This window comes from Oryctolagus cuniculus, chromosome 2 (assembly GCF_051225735.1).
Source record: "Oryctolagus cuniculus isolate XC-2025 breed Fujian yellow rabbit chromosome 2, ASM5122573v1, whole genome shotgun sequence".
Classification (NCBI taxonomy): Eukaryota; Metazoa; Chordata; class Mammalia; order Lagomorpha; family Leporidae; genus Oryctolagus; species Oryctolagus cuniculus.
The window spans coordinates 58,687,049-58,697,030 of NC_142868.1; the positions used below are offsets into that span (position 1 = coordinate 58,687,049).

The following is a 9,982-nucleotide window of genomic DNA, read 5'->3' on the forward strand; positions in this document are numbered from 1 at the left end:
ATTTGTTTATGAGTTTTAAGAGTTTTTGGTTGAGTCTTTGGGATTTTCTGTATAGAAGATCATGTCATTTGCAAACACAGATGATTTTACTTCCTCCTTTCCTAATTTTGATGCCCTTTATTTATATCTCTTGCCTAATTGCTCTAGCTAGGACTTCTAGTACCATGTTGAATAAATGGCAAAATTGGGAATCCTTGTGTTGTTCCAGATATTAGAAAGTCTGAAGCTGCCCATTCTACTTGATGTTAGTTGTTGGCTTGTATGTCCTTTATTATGTTGAGATACATTCGTTCCTATCTAAACTGGTCAGAGATTTTATCACGAAGGAAGTTGAACTTTATCAAGTGTCTTTTCTGAATCTATTAAGATGATCATATGATTTTTGTCCTGCATTCTGTTGATGTAGTAATGAATCACATCTATTGATTTATATGTGTTGAACCATCCTTGCATCCCTGGGAGAAATCCCACTTGATCATGATGAATGGTCTTTTAATGTGCTATTAGATTAGATTTCCTAATATTCTGTTAAGGATTCTTTGTTCTATGTTCTTCAAAGATATTTATCTGCAGCATTCTTTTTGTATTGTGACCTGGCTTTGATATCAAGGTAATACTGGTCTAATAGAATGAATTTGGAAGAATTCCCTCCTCTTCTGTTTTATGAATTAATTTAAGGTTTGGTATTAATGCTTTACATGGTTGTGCAAGCCATCTGGTTCTGTGCTATTCTTATTACTGATTCAATCTCACTACTCATTATTGATCTGTTATATTATGTACGATTCTTTAATATTTTCTGGCAACTGCAACTCCTCTTCTTCCAATTTTACTACAAAAATAAAATCAAAAAGGAAAGAAAATATATGATCCCATCCACTTCTCTCACTCTCCTTGATGCTATAGCCATCTGCTTTCACTCCTGTTTTGAGGGATGAATCATCTCTTCTTATCTTTGGTCACCCCCTTCCTTGTATACTGTATTCTATTACTTTGTACATAATCAATGCCATGGCTCCAGAAATGTACCCCAACTCTGCCTAATGATGTTTTCTCTATGCAGGATCATTTCCTTCAACATCCAAACATTCCATACTATCCTTTACCTTAGAGAAACAACTCTTCATTGATCATGGATTCAGCTCTTGCTATCTTTTTTGTTTGTTTCTCTTAAACATATTTTCCAAAAATGTTGTTGGAATTTGCTATGTCCTTATTCTCTCCTCTGATATTCTCTTGAATACATTTCAATTAAAAATTTATGTCTCCCTGTGCCATTAGAACAGCTCTTGTCAGTAATCTCTAAATTATCAAAATCAATGATCATGGATCTTAATTCACTTAAACCTTAATTCACTTGAAACTTAAGACAATCACACTGACATTTTTGAAATATTTCTATTAGTGGACAGGTTGAGTGAGGAGTGGGCAAGAAATGGAGTTTTGTGGAAGTAAGATGGATAATCTTGCTTTAAATATTTTCATCAGGTTAAAATTTCAGTTATATTATTCTTAGTATTACATAAAGATCACAAGATGAGTCCTTGATTAATAAGAGTGAAATTTAACTTGTATTTTTATCCCTTTTGTGGGTAAAGCAAGTTACTTAATATATGCTAAACTGATCTTCTGTATATAAAGAGAATTGAAAATGAATCTTTTTTGTTGTTGTTGTTTTGGACAGGCAGAGTGGATAGTGAGAGAGAGAGACAGAGAAAGGTCTTCCTTTGCCGTTGGTTCACCCTCCAATGGCCGCCATGGCTGGCGTGCTGAGGCCGGCGCACCGCGCTGATCCGAAGCCAGGAGCCAGGTGCTTCTCCTGGTCTCCCATGGGGGGCAGAGCCCAAGGACTTGGGCCATCCTCCACTGCCTTCCCGGGCCACAGTAGAGAGCTGGTCCGGAAGAGGGGCAACTGGGACAGAATCCGGCGCCCCGACCGGGACTAGAACCCGGTGTGCCGGTGCTGCTAGGTGGAGGATTAGCCTATTGAGCCATGGCGTGGGCCTGAAAATGAATCTTGATGTGAATGGAAGGGGGGCGGGAGAGGGAAAGGGGAGGGTTGCGGGTGGGAGGGAAGTTATGGGTGGGGGGAAGCCATTGTAATCCATAAGCTATATTTTGGAAATTTATATTCATTAAATAAAAGTTAAAAAAAAACACAACAACTTGAAGATAGGAGCTACCAACATGAAATAGAAAAAAAAGTCTCCTTCATACAGTGGAACAAAGATTACTATCATCAGGAACACAAGGATATTAACAGGTGGTGGGTGGCATCATGTGTGAACTTGGAAGACAATGAACACAGATGGACATGAGCTTATCGCCACTTGCCTCATTCTCGCGTCCCCAGGGCATTTTGTGATTACGCACATCCCAGCCCATTCATTGCTAATTGCAGTAAAGAATATGCTCTGTTACATCACTGAAATTAAATATCATCAAGCTTTAGAGGAAATAAATCAACAAGATGCTCCACAAAAGTAATCTCTACTTTTTGGCACCCAAATCTATTAAACATTGATGAGGCAAGCAGGAAACCCAATGAAAATAATAGAAGGAAATCTTTTCATCAACACCCATCCCTAATGTCTCAGCTATCAGATCATTGTTTCTGCTTTTCTAGGTGGAATCTGCATCTGCAGCCAACATAGGAAGCTCTGATTTTAAACAAGACAAGTAGTTAAATTTTACCACATGACCCAAATCATCTTGGTAGTGCCAACTCTACCTCAATTAAGATGCAGTGGTTTTTAAAGTATGTTTATATCATAACCAGTCTCTCATGTAGAAACACACACACACATTCACTTGTAGACATTAGAACTTCAGTCTTTACAATGTAACCATATTTTTCCCAAAGTAATATGTATAGGACTTTTTTCCAAAGTAACATGTATAAGAATCATTATAAATCTTTGTTTTATTTGAAAGAAGAGTAATGGAATTAACTTGAATTTTTGTTTTTTTGTCTTGACTATCTTTTCCTCCTGGCTTGGATAAAAATGATCATTTTACGACATTAAAGTTATCTTATTTGTTCTATTAAGAGAGTTAAATATGAGAATATCTTTCTACTATGTGTCCTCTAAAATTTTCTGGTTGGTTAATAGGCCCCTATGATAAAGAATTGATCTAAATAATAAACCCCACCAGGTACATTTATTGAGGTAAGCAGATTGTGTGATGGGCATCTAAGGGCAGAGATGGGGATAGGTCAGCGAAGGGCAGGGCAGGGCAGGATATCCTCTTCATCAAACATTATACATTGCTTTCCTCATTATTAATGTGGCAGAGTCACACAAATTGTCCTGGCTCAAATATTTAGAGGACCATAAACTGAAGTCACTCTATCATTTAGGTTCAAAGTAGAATGATCATACAAGGAAACCTGTAATATCCTGTGTAGATATTTTGGCCAGATAATGAAGATTTTAAAATGACCTGGTGGCATTGTAAATAAGGCAAAGTACTTCTACAAGGTGCAAAGGAAGCATTAATGATTTGCAAGGTGCAAAGGAAACATGAATGATCCAAACACTGAAAAGAAATATAGCTTGGTAGCAGGATTGTTTACATTATAACACGTTCTTTCTTTTCCAACTTTTAGGTAGCGTTTCCTCTGACTGCTTGAGAAGAAGATTAAGAGTAGGCAGAGATAAACTAAAAATGTAAACAGGCATTTTACAGGTATTTTGCTGCTTGGTAGGAGCACTATAACCATTTTAAAACAATCACTTAGTAAGCACTGAAGAAGAGATATAAAAATACAAAGAAAATAAAGACATGGTTTCTAAACTCCAGGAATTTAAAATGAAAGTTGAGGTAAGAAATAAGCTAATAATAGCTAACAATTATTTGTATACTGTGATCCACGGGCCAAATCTAGCCCACTGCTTGTTCTTGTAAAACAAAGTTTCATTGGAACACAATTGTGACCATTCATTTGTCTATGGCTTCTTTGATACTGTAACAGCAGACTTATGTTGGAACAGAAGCCATATGGTTCTCATTGTCTTAAATCTTTACCGTTTGGCACTTTGAATAAAAACATTAATGACCTTTAGCTTGCAATGATGTCATATACTCGGAAATAAACACTGCATAATATTCTTACAGTTAATCATCAGTAGTGTCCAATGAGGCAACTACCATTTTATCCACATTCTCTAGATAAAAGCATGTAGTTCCATCCTTGCTGTTGATCCCATTCTTTTTCATCGTTTCTTAATGCAATCTTTTGAATAGTACATCACCTAACCTGGACCCTAGGCATCACCACCCTCCATGCTGGAGGTTAGAAATGTGAGTGGGTAGTAAATTACACAAACACATTGAAGCGCTGGAAAAGCAGAATGGTAACCATTGAGGAGTGAAGTAATGAGCTAGAACATTAAGTCTACATTGTATCACAAAAATTGTATTAATAACAAGGATATAAAAAGTAGGAAAAGAGGTTAATAAAAGCTGAAGCACAAAAGTTATGATACATAATTCTTAGGAAGCCCCTAACAAATGAGAAAAATTTATCCAAGAATTGAAAAGTGAAAGAAATTGTCAATTTAAAAGGACTCACAGAGTGTCAAGAAACATGAATACTTTTAGGAAGTAAGATTTAACCCTCAAAATACCCCCTATGATGTAGGTAATATGATTATCACAATTTCATAGATGAAAAACAAGACATGGGACTGTTAACCATGACATTGATCCTCATGACACCATCTTTCTTTTGTTTCCTTTCCTTTCCTGTCCTGTCTTTTCTTTTCTTTTTCTTTTTCTTTTTTTTTTTTTTTTTGACAAGGCTGACTCTATGGCTTTGGGGCAAGGTGGCTCAGGGGCAGGTACGCCTCCTCCTCACCATCACGGACTTCTGGCTGCACAGGATGGCACTGGCTCTGCGGATGGCAGCCATGTGCAGATCAGTAGGTAGCTGACTTTCGCTGACTGATCTCTGCTTCCTGAACACCACAATGCCCTTGCTATTGGCCGCCAGCTCCAAGCCCATTGTCTTGTGGTGGATCGGCGCATTGTAGCATAGCAGAATGAGTTGCACACCTTCTGGTTATGGGGTTCCTTGCTGTACGTCTGCTTCTTCCTCTTCATCAGGAAGCTGGAGCAGTTGTGAACGACCTTCACTCCAGGTACGCGGCCACGGCGGTGGCTGCTTGTGCTGAGGTTGCTTGTCAAGCCAAGAGCCAGGAGCTTCTTCCAGGTCTCCCATGCGGGTGCAGGGGCCCAAGGACTTAGGCCATCCTCTACTGCTTTCTCAGGCCATAGCAGAGAGCTGGTTTGAAAGTGGAGCAGCCAGGTCTTGAACCAGCACTCATATAAGATGCTGGTGCTTCAGGGCAGGGCATTAACCCACGGTGCCAGAGCGCCAGAGCACCAGCCCCTTCAAGATCTTTTTGAAGCCCCATCATGCAGAATATTAAGCCAGACTACTATGTTGATTTTATTTTGCCTGACCCTACCTCAATCATAAGTGTAAAACTTTTGCTGGGGCTGATGCTGTGGTGTAGCGGGTAAAGCCGCTGCCTGCAGTACCAGCATCCCATCTGGGATGGCCTAACTCTTTGGAATGGTTTAACTCTGGCCATTGCAGCCATTTGGGGAGCGAACCAGCAGATGGAAGACCTCTCTGTCTCTCTCTTTCTCTAACTCTGCCTCTCTGTAACTCTTCTTTCAAATAAATAAATAAATCTTAAAAAACAAAACAAAACAAAAAAAATCTTTTGCTTCCCACAACAGTGGAGTAACTAGTATAATACTTGCCTTTATGGCATAAACAACTAGAAAACTTAAAAAAATAAACAAAAATAAATCCCTTTCCCGTGTTCTTGCAAAATTCTAGTCTTTTTATTTGTTAAACACTTTAGAGGAGCATTAACCCTTTTATTATAATCTAAATTGAGAATATGTTTTCTTAAGGATGTTTTAAAAACAACTTTCAGTGTTGAACAATGGCTAGCACAAGACTGTGATTTCTGGCAAAAGGAGAACAGATGAGTTCAGTCCTACCACTTTTGCCAAAAAATACTTTTTTCAGCCTGGAAAGCAAAACTAAACAAACTTTAGAAGAAGACCGAACAACTCACTCCATCGCTATCATTTCATTCATAATGGTTGGGATCCAATCAAAAACTTCTATACATGCAAAAAGGAAAATAGGAACCATAACCAAGAGAAATAGTAATCAGTAGAAACAGGCCCAGAAAGGACAGAGATAATGGAAGTACAGTATGATAAATTTGAGAAAGTCATTATATACAAGAAAAAGTATACAAAACTCAGATAAACTTGCCTCTGAACCGCCAGCACCAAGGTGATGGAAGGCAAATGATGATGAGAAGAATGAGAACAGTAAGGAGGACTTGAAGGAATTTGTAGAGAATCAACATGTAGAGGACATGAAAACCATGAAGCTCTTGATGGTAAGGACAATGATGAAAACATGCAGGGCTGGACACTAGGTTAAGACCTGAGGATAATCTAGGACAGAGGTCAGAAAACTGGGTTCTATGGACCAAATCTATCCCAGAAATTTAAAAACATGTTTTCTGTCCCTGTATGAAAGATGTTATAGCTTCTTGGCCTAGGGGTATGGAGCAAAAGTTTTCTCAAAGAGGCTCCCATTCAGATCCATACTTTCATGCACCTTTGCAATTACCAGTAACTCAGGCTCACATTGAGCCCTTTCTGAGATGCTACGGGGTCCTGCCTTCTTTGATTGATCTTAGACCAGCAACATTCCCTTAGATCCCTTGTGCTTGACCACCTTCCAGGACAGTCATTTTTTCTTTCTTTCTTTTCTTTTCTTTTTTTTTTTTTTGACAGGCAGAGTGGACAGTGAGAGAGAGACAGCGGGAAAGGTCTTCCTTTTCTGTTGGTTCACCCCCCCAAAGGCCGCTGCGGCCGGTGTGCTGCAGCCAGCGCATGGTGCTGATCCGAAGCCAGGAGCCAGGTGCTTCTCCTGGTCTCCCATGGGGTGCAGGGCCCAAGCACCTGGGCCATCCTCCACTGCCTTCCCGGGCCACGACAGGGAGCTGGACTGGAAGAGGAGCAAGTGGGACAGAATCCGGCACCCCGACCAGGGCTAGAACCCCGGGTGCCAGCGCTGCAGGTGGAGGATTACCCTAGTGAGCCGTGGTGCCGACCCAGGACAGTCATTTTACCCTTGGCTTGCTGGGTGTGGTCCTTCTCTATCTTGCTTTAATAATGACATATTCCTGATAGAAATAAGATGCAGAAAATATAAGAATTAGTAAGATCTAGTAACTATTTCTGTCTAATTTAAATGTAAAAGTATAGATAGGTTATAATAAAAAATTCAGGCATATGCTATTCAGAAACTATATTGTTATCAGAAAAAATAGATGTCAGAACAAGAGGATTATTCTCTTTTGCAATGGGTTTGCCACAAGAATAGAGATGCAATGAAAACAACTACCAAATTGAAGCCAAATGAGAAAGGAAAAGACTCTCATCATCATCATTATACATGAAGATTTGGGCAAGTTCACCATAACTGCATATCTGATCTACAAATGTGATGACATCAACAAAAGAACCAATGAAAAATCTGAAAACGAGTCTGCTGAGATGGGAAAGGGCTTCTTCATATATACCTGGGTCTTAGATAAACTGACAATTGGACATGATATCATGATCGACATCTCCCTGTGGAAATTTGGGACCAGCAGATACAATGTGAACATAAATGCCCCAGGACCTCCAGACTTTATCAAGTACATGATTACAGGCACGTCTGAGGCTGACTGTGCTGTCCTGATTTTTGCTGCTGGTGTTGATGAATTTGAAGCTGGTGTCTCCAAGAATGGGCAGACCTATGAGCACATCATTCTAGCTTACCCACTGGATGTGAAACAGCTAATTGTTGGTATTAACAAAATGGGTCCCATTGTGCCACCCCACAGCCAGAAGAGATACCAGAAAATCATTAAGGAAGTTGGGATATGTAAGGAAAAGAAGTTAGATGCCTCCTCACACGGGGCACCAAATATAAGGAAGAGAGGAAAACGGGGCAGAAACAGAGAGGAGAAAGAGTGCAAACTCACAGCCAAACCGAATTTATTCAAAGCAATTAGACTCAAAAAGGTTGACCAACTGCTAGCATGCACACAGACTGAACATGTGGCAGAGGGACCAGACCTGAGCAGGCTGGGCCTTTTTATATCTTAGGTGGGCTAAGGGTGGGGGTTGGGGACAGTAGGAAGAGGTGAGCTTCTCCACACAGGTTTTTCATATTTGGCCCACAAGTTTCCAACCTGGGGAAGAATGTAGGGGTGGTGGTGGGAACAGTAGGGTATGAGACTGAACTGGTCTCTTGAGAGAAGGCAGAGGTAATAAGAATCTAGAATGGCTGAGGTTTATTTCCTTATTCCATCAGTATCTACATTAAAAAATTGGCTACAAAACTGACACAGTAGCACTTGTGACAATTTATGGTTGAAATTGTGACAACATGTTGGAGCCAAGTACAAGTATGCCTTGGTTAAAGGGATGGAAAATAACCTACAAAGATGGCAATGCTAGTGGAACCATACTGCTTAAAGTCCTGGATTGCTTCTTCCAACCAACTTACCCTGTATGACAAGCCTTTATGTCTGCCCCTACAAAGATGTCTACAAAACTGATGTTATTTGTTCTATTCCTGTGAGATGTGTGGAGACTGATTTTCTGAAACCTGGCTTGGTGGTAAATGTTCTTCTAGTCAGCTTAACTAGCAATTGAAATAAAATCTGTTGAAATGCAACATGAAGATTTTAGTAATGCTCTTCCTGGGGGCATTGTAGGAAGTTTTGAGAACTTGCCTGTCAAAATGTTCATCATGGAAACTTTGCTGATAACAGCAAAAATGACCCACCAACAGAAATAGCTGGCTTCACTGCTCAAGTGATTATCTGGAACCACCCAGGACAAATCAGTCTATCTATCAATGTGGGAAAAGTAGTTTGTCAAACAGTAACTACAAACAAGAAGTCTTGTGGAAACAACCACAGGGCTCCTACAAACATCCAGCTTTACTTTATCAAGCATGTGCATAAGCCACACTAATAGCAGATCTTATATTCTAGTAAACTCTTCAGGTGACTGGAGCCTTAGTTGATGTCTTGTTAATGAACTCATGGGACATCCTGAGCCAGAACCACTCATCCAACCTATTTGATGCCTGACACATAGAACCTGAGTGTAATTTTAAATATTTAACTTAAATGCTTTAGTTTTGTTTATGCAGTGATAGATAATACCAATACCGTAGCAGGAAAACAATTTCCTAAAAACTTTATATTGACAAATTTCATAGCCTGGAAGAAATGAATGAATTTTTTGAGTGATAAAATTGTCAAAACTGGCTGGCACTGTGGCTCACTGGGCTAATCTTCTGCCTGCGGCGCCGGCACCCCAGGTTCTAGTCCCGTTTGGGGCACTGGATTCTGTTCCGGTTGCTCCTCTTCCAGTCTAGTTTTATGCTGTGGCCCAGGACGGCAGTGGAGGATGGCCTAAGTGCTTGGACCCTGCACCCGCTTTGGAGACCAGGAGGAAGCACCTGGTTCCTGGCTTCGGATTGGCGCAACGCGCCAGCCACAGCACGTCTGCCGTTGCAGCCATTTGGGGGGTAAACCAACAGAAAAAGGAAGACCTTTCTCTCTGTCTCTCTCTCTCTCACTGTCTAAATCTGCCTGTCAAAAAAATTGTCAAAACTATGACATAAAGTAGAAAATCAGAAGAGGCTCATATCTAGTAAAGCTATCTGCAGTGAAATTTCAGGTCATGATGTTTTCACTAATAAATTCTACCAACCATCTTATAAACTGCTTTGATTGTCTTTAGGAATCTTCCTTCTATATCCAATTTACTTAAGGTTTTCATCATGAAAGGATGTTTTATTTTACCAAGTACTTTCTCTGTATCTATTGAGAGAACCATGTGGTTTTTGTTCTTCAGTTTGTTAATGTGA

General features: G+C 39.9%; 1 pseudogene; it reads left to right on the plus strand.

Annotated features, from left to right (window-relative positions):
• The first annotated feature begins 7,464 nt into the window (after positions 1 to 7,464).
• LOC149127768 (elongation factor 1-alpha 1 pseudogene) lies at positions 7,465 to 9,078 on the plus strand (annotated as a pseudogene).
• Positions 9,079 to 9,982: the final 904 nt, after the last annotated feature.